General features: G+C 49.4%; 1 pseudogene; it reads right to left on the bottom strand.

The window, feature by feature from the left end:
• Positions 1 to 3,727: 3,727 nt before the first annotated feature.
• LOC147716919 (acid-sensing ion channel 2 pseudogene) lies at positions 3,728 to 4,378 on the bottom strand (annotated as a pseudogene).
• Between the last annotated feature and the right edge of the window lie 14,080 nt (positions 4,379 to 18,458).

The raw sequence follows: 18,458 nt of genomic DNA on the forward strand, positions 1-18,458 counted from the left end.
GAACGTTTTTCAGTTGTTCTATACGCGTCCTCGGGTATCTGTGTGTCTAGTTGTTTCTCTTGCAGCACAAATTACACAGTTTTGCACCTTGTTCGAACCATAAAAACTGGACCCCTGTTCATAATGGCATATGTCGATATATTAAGTCGAGAAGTGGTGGATAGTATGCGAACGGTCAGCAGCTGTACTTTATGAAGGTTTAACACAATTCTGCGACACACCCAAATAGGGCTGATACTCTGCAAGCAATTACTACTCAGGACAGATTGAACGTCTCCGCCATGGTTATGAAATCAATCAGCCACATAAGCATTGTCCATAAGCAGCGCAATACTGGATTACAGCAACTCGCATGTACTGTCCTCACACCAATGGGTAGTTAACTAACTACAGAAGATTTCAACACCATTAAACAGAAAGAGTCACAAAGTTGTATAAAGCGTGCAGTTTCCCGACTATTTGTCTGGGTAGCCTACGCTAACCCCGTTGTATTTCAAATTCTAGAGTTGAAGCAGAGAATATCCCATACAGTACCAAAATTAAGAAAACTCCCAAAACCCAAAAGTAAGGGAAAGCCATCTCTGCAGTTAACACTTGTGCCTTGTTACACATCCCTACATGCAAGCCCACCTTGACAAGAGTGCACTCTTTCCAGAAATAGGACCCCCGCTCTGTGGAACCTGAAACACATCTATTTGATAACAAGAAGAGAGCATCAGAAATCCATGCCTTGATTTTGTTTACAACTGTGCTACCTAGTGCTAAGTGTCATTACCTGTGACAGATGTAAGTCACATCAGACAGAGAGCGCTTAGAGGTACGGCCAGCTTAGAAACACCCACAAACACACAGGTCAGGTAGCACGAAACCTGGCAGCAAATCTTGTTCCTACCGATGGTAGGATCAGCAGAGGGAGTCACAAACTAAGAAATACATTGTTTTAGAAGCCATTTTAAAAGAGACATTTTATAACACATATTTATTGCACGGATCGTGGGTTAGGCAGAATCATGTAGCAGTCACAGAATATCAGAGAACATTAGAAAAATCTCTGTAAATAAGTGGCTTGATGTCAGCAGAGGCGAATTGGAGCAAGGTCGCACATTCAATATCTACATTTGGAAGAAGTAATTGAAAAAAGGAACAAAAGCAGTAAAAAGCAGAAATAAACTACAGACCAACAGTTCTCGATCAGATGAAAGTGAATTGTTCCAATGACTTTCCATCACGCCTGGTAGTGGAGCAACAAGCGCTGATTATTACAAAGGGGCTTCGCACAGTGGAAGGTGCCTCAACTCACATGAGGACAGCGACAAAACATCCAGTGTGTTCCAATACAAACTTTTCTGACACATTCAAAACACTGCCAACTCCTCAAATAGGAAAGATAAAAGACACATCGATAGTCAATAAGCATGTATCCAAGCATTCTTCTGAAGGTCGGCTGCATTCTTTTGAATTGCTAGAGCAAGATCATGAACCCGCCTTCATTCTGTCTCTATGGGCCCTGCACTGCCAGGGAAATGTTCCAGGTCTCATTGACATCACACTGCTCATGGCAGACATCTGTCACCACAGTCGAGTATGCACCGAACATCAAGAATAGCCGCAATCCAGCCTCTGAGCACTATAACCTCTGAACATCAAAATCAACTTTGACACAGAAAGCGGTTACAACTGAAAAGACAGTTCTAAAGCAAAAGTATCCACAGCCTCTATTTTGAAAAGATTTCTTTTAACCTTGCAGGATCTTTCTACAGGACAAAATGTGCTATCATGCAGGGTCTACACCTCTGAGCCATTAAACCAGAATGTAGCATGTAACAAAAGACAAGGCAATAGTAAAAGTTCTGAGAAAATCAAATTCATTTGGTGCCAAATCAAATACTCAGCAGAGATGGGACTAAAGGGACTCTTGGATGTCACACAACTTTTGAAGGTTTTAGAAATATAAATAGATGATCTGGTATAGTAAGGGGCATATCTCTGATTACCACAGTAAACCTTCAAAAGGGCAATTTTTTCGGACAAATGAGGCCAATAAGGACATATTTTCGGTAGAATTAGGGGAACTGTCTATAACTTTGGGGAAATACACCCTCCAAACCAGTCATCATGTACCAAGAATTGACTACAAAATACACCTAAGTGGCATGGTTCTTGAAAAGGCTAATATGTAACTGACTGGTTCTTCCCCAATTTCAGGGGGAATCTATGTTCTCGAGATCTACCACTTTACCAGAACCCGGAAAAACTATGTTGGCCACAAATAAATGCAGTCCTTGTTTCCTTTTCTCACATTGCAGTATCCTTTGAAGCTACTGATTGCACTGTGGCCTTCATTTAACAACAATAGTCCCCATGGAAAAAAGAATTGGGGGTGCCAAATTGCAAATTAGATGCATAGAAAGGCATTTACATTTCCCTACACTGATTCATAAACGTATGGTAAGTTTAATTTACCCGTTCAACCAGTGGAAAAAAATTCACTTTGGTCACACCTTTATTTATTTATTTAGTTTCAGCTAAAATGTTTGGTGAGCATTTTTTATCCTACTCTTTGTTACTACCCATGTCTTTAGCCAGATACACTTCAACAGGAATGATCTTGGAAAACCATTGATTTTGGGGAGCGGGCCTAGTTGAGGATGGCTTTTTAGGCTCTGACTGGATGCTTGGTATCAATTCTTTTCACACTGTTAATTTAGTGTAACATAAATGTGTTTTAACACACAATGTTTCTGCCACAAATACATATCAATCCTAGTTAAAGTGCATGGTTCAGTTTCTCCCTGCTGAAGACAAGGTCTTCAGTTGCTACAATGTTAGCTAGAAGATACATACTGGTTTTTCATTTAAGAAGAAATTATTATTGCCACAAAATAAAATCCTCTTGTGTGTTCATGCCTTCTAACCTAACTACTCTTGTAGGATTAAAAAAGCATGTATGATCTTTGCAGGCCCCTTCATAAATATCCTGAAAGTTCACTGTAATCGTTTGATCGATTTCTATGCAGAGCAATCCACCAGAACATACAAAGGTTTAAAGAAGGTCCTTGATCCTAGGACCAGTGTGATACAAAAATGCAATCCACAAATAGTCACTTGCCCAATTCCAACTTGTGGGGTGGAATCTCATTGGCTGACATTTGTTTAATCTTTATTTGACTCATTTGCATAACCAAGTACTGTATAGGGCAGCACTGAGTAAAGAAATACAGCACATCTGTCTCACATAATCGAACAGTTCAGCTTCTAGGCCTGTTTAGCAGAGGGATTACAATGACTAATTGTATGAGGTTTTGAGTGCTTGGCATTGTAAAATTCATAGGGATTGATAGGTGACTGCTAGTTAAGATGCTACCTGCCAATGTGTATCAGGCCTACGGACATAAAAAGAAAATTGTACCTTTAGCCCACAGCCTGGTGTTGTCTACCTGTGTCCTGCTAAATGCTTTGAAGAAACATCCTACTTTGAAATCGACCACTGAAAGAAAGAAAAGGTTTCCTTATTGACCTATTTTCCATTTTCTAAATAAAAGGTCAAACACCAAACTGGATGAAAACCTTCTGGCCATGTAAGATCCAAGAGCCGGGTCAAACATCAATATGGCGGACGATCATTCGGGCATGTAACATCCAAGTGCCACTTGAGTGAAGGAGAGAATCAAAAAACAATCTTTTCCAAGCCGTCTCGTCAAACCTCCAACAATATAATCAGCAATGTTTATGTGTGGTATGCTTCACCAAAGAGCCAGGAAATATCTGGAACCAAAGATTTAGGGAAAATGTGGATACTTACAGTTTTGAAGTCCTTATGACTGCATTCCTGACCCCTGTACTTGCAGTAGAGCATCATATCCTTTAGGTCGTGGCCGACACGGTCAATAAACTCACGCATGCTGAAGAGCTTGGGCTTGGACTGCTTGAAATGTATCTTCTCCTGTAGAGCTGCCAGGACCACAGGATCCGCCTGCTGAGGTTCCAGAATGTGTCCATTCACGTCGAGCAGGCCTAGGAGCTCACCAGCATGGAAGAGGTCATTGGTCGTCAGCCTGGAGAAGCGGTATTCATTGAGGTTACATATGGTGACAGCGGGGAAGATAAGGCTGTGGGCCACCACCTCGTCCACCTTCGTGACATGCTCATAGGAAAAGTAGTAGACGACTCTCTCCGAACTCTCCACTACCAGCAGGCCGAGGCAGCCGGCAAAGGCCACCGTCCACAAGCAGCGCCTCATGGTCATAGGCCCATATGTGAAGATGTAGCGGATTCCATGGAATGTGGACGTGTTGGCGAAGATTTGCAGGCTGGAGGGCTGCAGGCTCTCTACGCTTCCCTCACTGGCACAATCCTTTAGATCCATTTGATCATTGGGTTTCCCACAACTTATTCAGCCTGGCTTTCACAGTCCTCCTGCTCAGGGGTTTATAAGGGTTCCACAGAAGAAGTGAAGAAGACAGACATAGATTCCCAGTGGGAGGGTATGCAGGCTGCACAGGGGTGCTGGGCTGTAGAATTCTTAGTCTTGTCAGGGGCAAATATTTGTGTTAAAAAAAAAAGCATTCAAACTCGGGCTCCTGATTTCCTCAGTGCGATAAGGATTGGTTTTGTTTAGGGAGACACCAGGGTGATGTGGGAGAGCTGGGTGGAGAAGGGAGAGCGGGTCAGCCAATGAAACACAAGTCCTTCCCCTTACACATACACACACACGCTCGCGCGCTCCTACAGAAGGAGAGAAGATTTCTAAAAAAAAATGCTTAAAAGGAGTTGTCAGCTCGCAGCCTGTTAACTAGTGCGTAATGCTTCGCTTTAGCAGTCCGCAGGGATGTGTGCTTCACGGGCTTGAGCTTTCGCGGGGCTGGAGCGACTTCACATTGATTGCTCGTGTTTATGTGGTGATGTGGAGAGCGGCTGGACTTAGCTGCCCCCCTCTGGGCGCTTTTCAGAGGCCGCCATTCCGGTGCACGGGCTCGTGTGATCGAAAGAAGGACAGAGGCTGGCGAACGAGAGGTGGAGGACCAAGAGCCTCAGAGGAGGAAACGGAAAACAGGCTGAACGGAGGGAAGATAGAGAGAGCGCGCGGGGGTGGCGGCGGAGATGAAGCGATGTATGCACATATTTTATTCATATACAAAGGGAAAGGAATTTGAAGGAGAGAGGAGAGGGAGAAAGGGAGAACATGGGTGGAAAGGAGAGAAAGAGGAAAAAGAAGAGATGGGGGACTTCGAGCGAGCGAGTCAGTACAAGAGAGAGCGAGCGAGGGAGAGAGGGGTGAGGAACGGGGAATGACATAAGCAAGCCTGACAGATTGTGTGTGCGTGCCCAGTAAAGAAATGTTCTTAAATCGCTGCGCTTCGTCGCAGGCGGGCAGCAGCACTTTGAAGCTGAACAGCATAGGAGACATGCCGTTTCCAAGGCTGTTTTTAGGACTAAACGAAGCGAGGCTTTTTCATTTGCGTCCGCTTGGATAGTTGGTGTTTACTTTGCAAGCCCTGGCCGGACCGCCTCAGGACTCTTAACTTCAAAACCCAGCACAGCAGCGACTTGCTTATTGATTTGATGCACCTGTTCCGTGTCCGCGCGCGGGTTTTTCTGTCTCTCTGGGGTCACTGAGCGAACGAGTGGCAATGGTGCCCGCCAGGTGCCCGCCAGTCGTGGCAGCAAATGGTGAAGGCTCACAGAGGTTCCCGCCGCGAGGGGCACAGGGGGAGGCGGTCCGCGGCAGGGCTGATGCTGACAGCACAGGTACAGAGACTCCTGTTGTTTCGCACTCTGTGACCACCAGGGGCGCTGCCTAGCGCCTCGTCGGCTCTACCCAGTGCTGGGAGCACAGGGACAGAGCAGACGCTCTTCAGAGGTCCAGCCCTTCATCGCCGGTGCACAGAGGCAGCGGTGACGGCCGGGGGCCCAGCAATGTCTGGGGACACCAAGGGCGTTGCGGAGTGTCCTGTGCTGCCCGCCTCTGCGTGCTCCAGGGACAGAGCCGAGGCTCTTTCAGCGCCCTGCTCTCTGCGTGAGTTTCACTGGCTTTAGGGACGCAGCGCCCGGTGTTTGGCAGCGCTAGAGATAGAGCCCTGGCTCTCAGAGAGTCCGTCAGCTCAGGAGTACGGGTAGTGGAGACAGGTGGACGAGCCCTGTCTGCCTATAAGGGCTCCAGGGACAGAGCCGAGGCCATTGGAGCGTCCTGATGTCCGCACCAGGGGTCTGGGGGTAGCGACACAGGGTCCGGCAGTGCCTGGTGTTTGGGGGCTAGAGACAGAGACAGAGCCGAGGCTCTCTCAGCACCCTGCCCTCTGCGTGAGTTTCACTGGCTTTAGGGACGCAACACCCGGTTTTGGGCAGCCGTGGCTCTCAAAGAGGCCGTCTGCTCAGGGGTACGGCGGGGTAGTGGAGACAGGCGGTGGACGAGCCATAAGGCCTCCAGGGACTACGCCTAGCCTCTCCGAGCGTCCTGGTGTGTTCACCAGGGGTCTGGGGGCAGCGGCATAGGGTCAGGCATGCCTGGGTTTTGGGACGCTAGAGACAGGGGCCCTTGAAGTGCCCATCAGCTCATTCGTGGAGGCTGTGGGCACAGAGGGTCCAGCGCCAGCGACAACGCTCTCAATCACCAGTGACAGGGAGTGGGGGCAGGGCCCCTCGGAGCCGGACTTTGGCAGCATCCGGGGGAAGGCTTGTTCCAGAGGCCCCAGCAGTGGAAGTGCCAGGTGTAAGAGGGACACAGGCTGCACCAGAGACTCCAGCAGCGCCAGAGAACCAGAGAGTACGGGGAAGTAAGAGCGGCAAGGTGCCCCGCTGCAGGGAATGTGCTTAGTCAGTGTGTGGCGCTGGGAGAACCGGGGACAGAGGCTGCAGCGGTGCCTGCTGTGAGGAGCACCGGGCAGTGCCAGCATCGGCCGGGGCACAGGTGTTCGTAGAAGTTGGGATTAGCAGCACCAGAGAACCACAAACGGAAGGGGAAAAAGCTCTAGAGTGTCTAGAAAGTGCCGCACAGGGGCAGCCGCGGGTGCTGCAGTGCTGTGAACCCCGGCATTAGGAGCACAGTGGACAGAGGCTGAGAGACTGAGCTCGGGGAGTCGAAAGCTACAGCGGTGTCTGGCGCTTGCAGCACCCGAGACAGACTCAGAAGGAGGAGAGACTCCAGGGGTGTCTGGCGCTTGCAGCACCCGAGACAGACTCAGAAGGAGGAGAGACTCCAGCGGTGTCTGGCGCTTGCAGCACCCGAGACAGACTCAGAAGGAGGAGAGACCCCAGGGGTGTCTGGCGCTTGCAGCACCCGAGACAGACTCAGAAGGAGGAGAGACTCCAGGGGTGTCTGGCGCTTGCAGCACCCGAGACAGACTCAGAAGGAGGAGAGACTCCAGGGGTGTCTGGCGCTTGCAGCACCCGAGACAGACTCAGAAGGAGGAGAGACTCCAGGGGTGTCTGGCGCTTGCAGCACCCGGGACAGACATGGAACAAAGAGTGACTCCTGCTGTGTCTGGCGCTTGCAGCTCTTGCCGCACCAGAGCCAGAGACTGAAGACGAGAAACCCCCCGCGGTGTCTGGTAAGTCAGAGATTACAGGAGGAGAGACCCCAGCGGTGTCTGCCTCTTGCAGCACCAAAGACTGCGCAATAAGAGCCAACAGCGGTGTCTGACGGTTGCAGATTCAGAACCAGAGACTGCAGGATGAAAGGCGTCAGTGGTGTCTGGCGCTTGTACCGCTGGGGACAGAGGCTAAAGGAGGATGAACCCCAGCGGTGTCCAGTATTTACAGCACAGAGGCAAAAATTGAGGGACACGAGACCCTTGTGGTGTCTGGCGCGTGCAGCACCAGAGGCAACAGTGTCTTCCGCTTAGAACATCAGGCAGATATTGCAGGATGAGGGGCCACAGCGGTTTCTGCCGCTTGCAGCACCAGAGGCAGAGATTACAGGGGAGGCCCCTGCGGTGTCTGCTGCTTGCACCACCAGAGATTGCAAGAGAGGCCCCATCGGTGTCTGCTGCTTGAAGCACCAGAGATTGCAAGAGAGGCCCCATCGGTGTCTGCTGCTTGAAGCACCAGAGATTGCAAGAGAGGCCCTATCGGTGTCTGCTGCTTGAAGCACCAGAGATTGCAAGAGAGGCCCCATCGGTGTCTTGCACTTACAGCACTTGGGACAAAGGATTAAGGAGGAGAGATTCATGTGGTGTCTTCCTCTGCAGCGCCAGTGGCAGTGATTGTGTGAGAGGCCCCGGCGGTGTCTGCTGCTTGCAGCGCTGGAGACAGATGCTGAAGGAGGAGTGACTCCTGTGGTGTCTGCCTCTTGCAGCACCAGATGTAAAAGTGCAAAACAAAGAAAACCACCTGATCACTTCAATTGGCGGAGTATCTCACCATACTATAAGGATGCTTACAAAGTCATCTCAGACTCGGAGTCATAGTATATATACATATGTATATTCAGCAAAAATGATCAAGGAACACATAAGGAATTATCAATTCATCATCAAATTTGTTATCCAAGAATATTTTTATTATAATCATAACCATATAAATATTTCCATAAATATTACAAAAACAGGACATTTCAAAAATTCATAAAAAAGGGATTACCATAAACTCAGGAGTAACCAATGGAATTGCAGCACCAGAGGCAGAGATTACAGGGGAGGCCCCAGGGGTGTCTGCTGCTTGCAGCACCAGGGACAGAGATTACAAGAGAGGCCCCTGTAGTGTCTGCTGCTTGTATCACCTGAGGCAGAGATTACAGGGGAAGCCCCAGGGGTGTCTGCTGCTTGGAGCACCAGGGACAGAGATTGCAAGAGAGGCCCCTGTAGTGTCTGCTGCTTGTATCACCTGAGGCAGAGATTACAGGGGAAGCCCCAGGGGTGTCTGCTGCTTGGAGCACCAGGGACAGAGATTGCAAGAGAGGCCCCTGCGGTGTCTGCTGCTTGCAGCTCCATTGATAGAGATTGCAAGAGAGGCCCCAGCGGTGTCTGCCGCTTGGAGCACCAGGGACAGAGATTGCAAGAGAGGCCCCTGCGGTGTCTGCTGCTTGCAGCTCCAGAGCCAAAGATTACAAGGGAGGCCCCAGGGGTGTCTGCTGCTTGCATCACCAGGGACAGAGATTGCACTGAGGCCCCTGCGGTGTCTGCTGCTTGTATCACCAGAGGCAGAGATTACAGTGGAGTCCCCAGGGGTGTCTGCTGCTTGGAGCACCAGAGGCAGAGATTGCAAGAGAGGCCCCTGCGGTGTCTGCTGCTTGCAGCACCATTGATAGAGATTGCAAGAGAGGCCCCAGCGGTGTCTGCTGCTTGCAGCACCATTGATAGAGATTGCAAGAGAGGCCCCAGCGGTGTCTGCCGCTTGCATCACTAGGGAGAGAGACTGCAAGAGAGGCCCCAGCGGTGTCTGCTGCTTGCAGCACCAGGGACAGAGATTATATGAAACGGGAGGAACAAGCAGGAAGAGCGCTGGCACTACGAATTAGGCAGGTGGCTTCTAAGAATATAGTCACACTAATAGAATATGAGGGTCAAACGCATGACAAGCCGACTGAAATTCTAGATGCCTTTAGAAATATTATCAAGCATTGTATCAGGAGAAGGCGGAAGCAGGGGTCCCGACACAAGTTGGCTAGATATGGGCACTAAGTTACAACAGGCCCACATAGATACTTTGGAGCAAGATATTACTATGGCTGAAGTATTGGAGGCCCTGCAAGATCTGGCAAGTGGGAAGGCTGCGGGTCCCGATGCCCTGCCGCTTGAGATCTATAAGAGTCTAAGGGAGGAAACAACTCCGATACTTCTGGATCTGTTAAGGGTGTTATGAATACCGGCGTAATACCTGAGTCATGAACGGAAACCAATATAGTGATTTTTCATAAAAAAGGGAAACCAAAGATTAATCCCGATTCTTATAGACCAATATCCCTGATAAACAGTGCCAATAAACTCAATGCAAAGATCATGGCTACTCGCATGGGGAGGATCATTGCGACCTTGGTTTCCCCCTGGCAGCATGAGTTTATCCCAGGGAGGGGTACTACTGATCATATTAGAAGAGCCATTACTCTATTTGATATCGGGGCTGCCGGGGGGGGGGAGGGTTGCAATGAATCTCCTCGATGCGGAGAAGGCCTTTGACCGCGTAAGATGGAGTTTTCTATGGAAGGTTTTGGAGGAAAGGGGATTTGGGCCAAGATTTCGACGGGCAATTCAGGCGATGTATTCCACTCCAACGGCAAGAATCCAGCTGATGGGTTAAAGATCCGGGAACATAGACATAACAAGGGGTACGAGACAGTGGTGCCCGTGCTCACCAATCCTTTTTACGCTATACATTGACCCTCTAATTACCCAAATAATGAACAGTGTCGCTATTAAGCCTACAGTTACGAATGGGTTCCAGACCAAACTTCTTGCATATGCAGATGACCTAGCAGTTATTACTAATGACCCCGAGTCCGCTATGAGAGAACTAGTCAATATTACTGGGCAGTTTGGTGGTTTGTCGGGCTATCGGCTAAATGTGGGAAAAACACAAGTAATGTGCTCTAAAAATGTAGTTAAGCAGGATCCCAGGTATGTGGATTCAGTAGTTTACCTGGGTATAACAATAGATGCAGAACCCTGGAATATAATTAAGGACAACTTCTCACCGCTTATGAGCTCAATGGAAAAAGATTTAAAAAGGATGGACTCACTTCATTTATCGATAATAGGCAGGGCTAACGTCATCAAAATGACCATGTTTCCTAAGGTCCTATATAAATTCAGGGCAATCCCCTTCAAAATTGAAGAGAAGGTCATCAAGGAAATTGAAGCCATATTTATGAATTTCCTGTGGCATTATGGTAAGATAAGGAGATCAAGCAGATACATGTCACTTCCACAGGAAAGAGGTGGGTTGGGGCTGCCAGATCTTAGGAGCTATCACTGGGCGTGTCTCCTTATCGATATGGCAATCCTATTCCATCTGGGGGGGCCCACTTTTAGACGGGAGGATATACCCTCGATTTTCCAGTTAGCACTGGGTAGTGAAGCAATCGAGGTGCTATTGAGGAGAACTCAGAAGAGCTACTATAAGAAATTTGGCTATAAACTATTGGAAGATGTATGGCGGGTTTGGTCAACTGTTCAGAAAATCTTAGGTATCCCCAGGTACCATCCTCTTACACCACTCTGGAATTCGACACTCTTCCCAAAACTGAGCAGGGATGGACCTTGGCAGCACTGGGAGAGACAGGGTATTGTTACGCTGGGGCAAATAATGGAAAAGGACGAGTGTAGACCTTTGAAAGATCTCAAGCTGCGTTACTCGCTACAGGGCTGTCAAGAGCTCAAGTATCTACAGTTGGTTAATGGAATCAAATCAATAAGGCCTCGTATTGTCCTGGCAAAGAGCTGTGAATTACTGGAGTATCTGAAGGTGGGAGGCCACAGAATTAGGGAAATATACAAAATATTTATAGAAGGGTCATCGGATGATATGGTTAAGACGGAATCAGCCTGGTCCACAAAGGTGGGGGACCCGGAAGTAGATTTGGATAGGGCCCTTGCAATGGATAAAAGGTTTCTGCGATCATCCAACTTAAGGGCCCAACACTTTAAAACCTTATTTAACTTGTATTACACGCCGGCAAAATTATTTGCCTGGGAGAAGAAGGCGGATAGTAACTGCGCGAGGTGTGGAAAAGGCCCAGCTGATACTACACACATGTTTTTTGGATGTGAGAAATTGGAGACTATCAAAGCTGAGATCGAGGTGTTTTTAGAGGGGCTGCTAGATGTCAGAATTAATCTATCCCCAACTTTGTTGATTATTGGGTGCGATGTTAAATTGAATTTGAGCATTGAGGTTGAAGCTCTAGTTTTTATAGCTGTAGCAGTATTGAGGATTTTAATCAGTGCAGCATGGAAGGATATTGAAGCACCAACCTTTCAAATGTGGATCTGTAGGATGCTGGGAATACACAATATTGAGGAAACACTGTATGAGCTAAAGGGCATTAAAACAAGGGAAATGGGTCTACGACTTTGGGCACCAGTTGCAGCCTGGAGGGCGGCAAGGGTTTAATGGCTGCTATTCCATCTCAGCTATAATGTATGTCTACCATTCTTAGGTGTTTTTGGTGAAGGATGGTTCGTGCTCCTCCTTTTATCATAATGCTAGAGAATTTTTATTAATGCTGGTATTTATGTATTTATGTATTAACAATGAAAAGTTTTTATGTATTACATTGTATGTTTATGAACTCTCAATAAAATAAAAATAAAATAAAAAAAGAATTGCAGCACCAGAGGCAGAGATTACAGGGGAGGCCCCAGGGGTGTCTGCTGCTTGCAGCACCAGGGACAGAGATTGCAAGAGAGGCCCCTGCAGTGTCTGCTGCTTGTATCACCAGAGGCAGAGATTACAGTGGAGTCCCCAGGGGTGTCTGCTGCTTGGAGCACCAGAGGCAGAGATTGCAAGAGAGGCCCCCGCGGTGTCTGCTGCTTGCAGCTCCAGAGCCAAAGATTACAAGGGAGGCCCCAGGGGTGTCTGCTGCTTGCAGCACCAGGGCAGTAATTGCAAGAGAGGCCCCAGCGGTGTCTGCTGCTTGCAGCACCATTGTTAGAGATTGCAAGAGAGGCCCCAGCGGTGTCTGCCGCTTGCATCACTAGGGAGAGAGACTGCAAGAGAGGCCCCAGCGGTGCCTGCTGCTTGCAGCACCAGGGACAGAGACTGCAAGAGAGGCCCCTGCAGTGTCTGCTGCTTGTATCACCAGAGGCAGAGATTACAGGGGAGGCCCCAGGGGTGTCTGCTGCTTGGAGCACCAGGGACAGAGATTGCAAGAGAGGCCCCTGCGGTGTCTGCTGCTTGCAGCACCATTGATAGAGATTGCAAGAGAGGCCCCAGCGGTGTCTGCCGCTTGCATCACTAGGGAGAGAGACTGCAAGAGAGGCCCCAGCGGTGTCTGCTGCTTGCAGCACCAGGGACAGAGATTGCAAGAGAGGCCCCTGCAGTGTCTGCTGCTTGTATCACCAGATGCAGAGATTACAGGGGAGGCCCCAGGGATGTCTGCTGCTTGGAGCACCAGGGACAGAGATTGCAAGAGAGGCCCCTGCGGTGTCTGCTGCTTGCAGCTCCAGAGCCAAAGATTACAAGGGAGGCCCCAGGGGTGTCTGCTGCTTGCATCACCAGGGACAGAGATTGCAAGAGAGGCCCCTGCGGTGTCTGCTGCTTGCAGCACAAGGAACAGAGATTGCAAGAGAGGCCCCTGCGGTGTCTGCTGTTTGCATCACCAGAGGCAGAGATTGCAAGAGAGGCCCCTGCGGTGTCTGCTGCTTGCAGCACACGGAACAGAGATTGCAAGAGAGGCCCCTGCGGTGTCTGCTGTTTGCAGCACCAGGGACAGAGATTCCAAGAGACCCAAGCGGTGTATGATTCCGGTCTGGGAAAGATATGGCTGTTGTAGTTCGGACTGGACTGTTCCCATGGGGCACAGGGTCAGAGCTGATTTGCATAAAGCCATTATCTGACCCAGGGTGGTGTGGAGTGCAAAAAACAATGGATTTAGGCCAAGATCCTTGTACTGGGGTGAATGTAAGACATTGATCTACATTCTGTCCATCAAATTGTTTTTTGTAATTTTCTCCCTGAGTGTACTGGGGTAGCTCAGACGTGGGTCCCAGAGCCTCCACACCACTGGAGTCAAGCTAGCCGGGCTGATGAGAGGTGTTACCTCGAAACTGGTCCGGTCCTCGGATGCTTGATTCCGGTCTGGGAAAGATATGGCTGTTGTAGTTCGGACTGGACTGTTCCCATGGGGCACAGGGTCAGAGCTGATTTGCATAAAGCCATTATCTGACCCAGGGTGGTGTGGAGTGCAAAAAACAATGGATTTAGGCCCAGATCCTTGTACTGGGGTGAATGTAAGACATTGATCTACATTCTGTCCATCAAATTGTTTTTTGTAATTTTCTCCCTGAGTGTACTGGGGTAGCTCAGACGTGGGTCCCAGAGCCTCCACACCACTGGAGTCAAGCTAGCCGGGCTGATGAGAGGTGTTACCTCGAAACCGGTCCGGTCCTCGGATGCTTGATTCCGGTCTGGGAAAGATATGGCTGTTGTAGTTCGGACTGGACTGTTCCCATGGGGCACAGGGTCAGAGCTGATTTGCATAAAGCCATTATCTGACCCAGGGTGGTGTGGAGTGCAAAAAACGATGGATTTAGGCCCAGATCCTTGTACTGGGGTGAATGTAAGACATTGATCTACATTCTGTCCATCAAATTGTTTTTTGTAATTTTCTCCCTGAGTGTACTGGGGTAGCTCAGACGTGGGTCCCAGAGCCTCCACACCACTGGAGTCAAGCTAGCCGGGCTGATGAGAGGTGTTACCTCGAAACCGGTCCGGTCCTCGGATGCTTGATTCCGGTCTGGGAAAGATATGGCTGTTGTAGTTCCGACTGGACTGTTCCCATGGGGCACAGGGTCAGAGCTGATTTGCATAAAGCCATTATCTGACCCAGGGTGGTGTGGAGTGCAAAAAACGATAGATTTAGGCCCAGATCCTTGTACTGGGGTGAATGTAAGACATTGATCTACATTCTGTCCATCAAATTGTTTTTTGTAATTTTCTCCCTGAGTGTACTGGGGTAGCTCAGACGTGGGTCCCAGAGCCTCCACACCACTGGAGTCAAGCTAGCCGGGCTGATGAGAGGTGTTACCTCGAAACCGGTCCGGTCCTCGGATGCTTGATTCCGGTCTGGGAAAGATATGGCTGTTGTAGTTCGGACTGGACTGTTCCCATGGGGCACAGGGTCAGAGCTGATTTGCATAAAGCCATTATCTGACCCAGGGTGGTGTGGAGTGCAAAAAACGATGGATTTAGGCCCAGATCCTTGTACTGGGGTGAATGTAAGACATTGATCTACATTCTGTCCATCAAATTGTTTTTTGTAATTTTCTCCCTGAGTGTACTGGGGTAGCTCAGACGTGGGTCCCAGAGCCTCCACACCACTGGAGTCAAGCTAGCCGGGCTGATGAGAGGTGTTACCTCGAAACCAGTCCGGTCCTCGGATGCTTGATTCCGGTCTGGGAAAGATATGGCTATTGTAGTTCGGACTGGACTGTTCCCATGGGGCACAGGGTCAGAGCTGATTTGCATAAAGCCATTATCTGACCCAGGGTGGTGTGGAGTGCAAAAAACGATGGATTTAGGCCCAGATCCTTGTACTGGGGTGAATGTAAGACATTGATCTACATTCTGTCCATCAAATTGTTTTTTGTAATTTTCTCCCTGAGTGTACTGGGGTAGCTCAGACGTGGGTCCCAGAGCCTCCACACCACTGAAGTCAAGCTAGCCGGGCTGATGAGAGGTGTTACCTCGAAACCGGTCCGGTCCTCGGATGCTTGATTCCGGTCTGGGAAAGATATGGCTGTTGTAGTTCGGACTGGACTGTTCCCATGGGGCACAGGGTCAGAGCTAATTTGCATAAAGCCATTATCTGACCCAGGGTGGTGTGGAGTGCAAAAAACGATGGATTTAGGCCCAGATCCTTGTACTGGGGTGAATGTAAGACATTGATCTACATTCTGTCCATCAAATTGTTTTTTGTAATTTTCTCCCTGAGTGTACTGGGGTAGCTCAGACGTGGGTCCCAGAGCCTCCACACCACTGGAGTCAAGCTAGCCGGGCTGATGAGAGGTGTTACCTCGAAACCGGTCCGGTCCTCGGATGCTTGATTCCGGTCTGGGAAAGATATGGCTGTTGTAGTTCGGACTGGACTGTTCCCATGGGGCACAGGGTCAGAGCTGATTTGCATAAAGCCATTATCTGACCCAGGGTGGTGTGGAGTGCAAAAAACGATGGATTTAGGCCCAGATCCTTGTACTGGGGTGAATGTAAGACATTGATCTACATTCTGTCCATCAAATTGTTTTTTGTAATTTTCTCCCTGAGTGTACTGGGGTAGCTCAGACGTGGGTCCCAGAGCCTCCACACCACTGGAGTCAAGCTAGCCGGGCTGATGAGAGGTGTTACCTCGAAACCGGTCCGGTCCTCGGATGCTTGATTCCGGTCTGGGAAAGATATGGCTGTTGTAGTTCCGACTGGACTGTTCCCATGGGGCACAGGGTCAGAGCTGATTTGCATAAAGCCATTATCTGACCCAGGGTGGTGTGGAGTGCAAAAAACGATAGATTTAGGCCCAGATCCTTGTACTGGGGTGAATGTAAGACATTGATCTACATTCTGTCCATCAAATTGTTTTTTGTAATTTTCTCCCTGAGTGTACTGGGGTAGCTCAGACGTGGGTCCCAGAGCCTCCACACCACTGGAGTCAAGCTAGCCGGGCTGATGAGAGGTGTTACCTCGAAACCGGTCCGGTCCTCGGATGCTTGATTCCGGTCTGGGAAAGATATGGCTGTTGTAGTTCGGACTGGACTGTTCCCATGGGGCACAGGGTCAGAGCTGATTTGCATAAAGCCATTATCTGACCCAGGGTGGTGTGGAGTGCAAAAAACGATGGATTTAGGCCCAGATCCTTGTACTGGGGTGAATGTAAGACATTGATCTACATTCTGTCCATCAAATTGTTTTTTGTAATTTTCTCCCTGAGTGTACTGGGGTAGCTCAGACGTGGGTCCCAGAGCCTCCACACCACTGGAGTCAAGCTAGCCGGGCTGATGAGAGGTGTTACCTCGAAACCAGTCCGGTCCTCGGATGCTTGATTCCGGTCTGGGAAAGATATGGCTATTGTAGTTCGGACTGGACTGTTCCCATGGGGCACAGGGTCAGAGCTGATTTGCATAAAGCCATTATCTGACCCAGGGTGGTGTGGAGTGCAAAAAACGATGGATTTAGGCCCAGATCCTTGTACTGGGGTGAATGTAAGACATTGATCTACATTCTGTCCATCAAATTGTTTTTTGTAATTTTCTCCCTGAGTGTACTGGGGTAGCTCAGACGTGGGTCCCAGAGCCTCCACACCACTGAAGTCAAGCTAGCCGGGCTGATGAGAGGTGTTACCTCGAAACCGGTCCGGTCCTCGGATGCTTGATTCCGGTCTGGGAAAGATATGGCTGTTGTAGTTCGGACTGGACTGTTCCCATGGGGCACAGGGTCAGAGCTAATTTGCATAAAGCCATTATCTGACCCAGGGTGGTGTGGAGTGCAAAAAACGATGGATTTAGGCCCAGATCCTTGTACTGGGGTGAATGTAAGACATTGATCTACATTCTGTCCATCAAATTGTTTTTTGTAATTTTCTCCCTGAGTGTACTGGGGTAGCTCAGACGTGGGTCCCAGAGCCTCCACACCACTGGAGTCAAGCTAGCCGGGCTGATGAGAGGTGTTACCTCGAAACCGGTCCGGTCCTCGGATGCTTGATTCCGGTCTGGGAAAGATATGGCTGTTGTAGTTCGGACTGGACTGTTCCCATGGGGCACAGGGTCAGAGCTGATTTGCATAAAGCCATTATCTGACCCAGGGTGGTGTGGAGTGCAAAAAACGATGGATTTAGGCCCAGATCCTTGTACTGGGGTGAATGTAAGACATTGATCTACATTCTGTCCATCAAATTGTTTTTTGTAATTTTCTCCCTGAGTGTACTGGGGTAGCTCAGACGTGGGTCCCAGAGCCTCCACACCACTGGAGTCAAGCTAGCCGGGCTGATGAGAGGTGTTACCTCGAAACCGGTCCGGTCCTCGGATGCTTGATTCCGGTCTGGGAAAGATATGGCTGTTGTAGTTCGGACTGGACTGTTCCCATGGGGCACAGGGTCAGAGCTGATTTGCATAAAGCCATTATCTGACCCAGGGTGGTGTGGAGTGCAAAAAACGATGGATTTAGGCCCAGATCCTTATACTGGGGTGAATGTAAGACATTGATCTACATTCTGTCCATCAAATTGTTTTTTGTAATTTTCTCCCTGAGTGTACTGGGGTACCTCAGACGTGGGTCCCAGAGCCTCCACACCACTGGAGTCAAGCTAGCCGGGCTGATGAGAGGTGTTACCTCGAAACCGGTCCGGTCCTCGGATGCTTGATTCCGGTCTGGGAAAGATATGGCTGTTGTAGTTCGGACTGGACTGTTCCCATGGGGAACAGGGTCAGAGCTGATTTGCATAAAGCCATTATCTGACCCAGGGTGGTGTGGAGTGCAAAAAACGATTGATTTAGGCCCAGATCCTTGTACTGGGGTGAATGTAAGACATTGATCTACATTCTGTCCATCAAATTGTTTTTTGTAATTTTCTCCCTGAGTGTACTGGGGTAGCTCAGACGTGGGTCCCAGAGCCTCCACACCACTGGAGTCAAGCTAGCCGGGCTGATGAGAGGTGTTACCTCGAAACCGGTCCGGTCCTCGGATGCTTGATTCCGGTCTGGGAAAGATATGGCTGTTGTAGTTCGGACTGGACTGTTCCCATGGGGCACAGGGTCAGAGCTGATTTGCATAAAGCCATTATCTGACCCAGGGCGGTGTGGAGTGCAAAAAACGATGGA

The sequence above is a fragment of the Lissotriton vulgaris genome, chromosome 5 (genome assembly GCF_964263255.1).
Source record: "Lissotriton vulgaris chromosome 5, aLisVul1.2, whole genome shotgun sequence".
Classification (NCBI taxonomy): Eukaryota; Metazoa; Chordata; class Amphibia; order Caudata; family Salamandridae; genus Lissotriton; species Lissotriton vulgaris.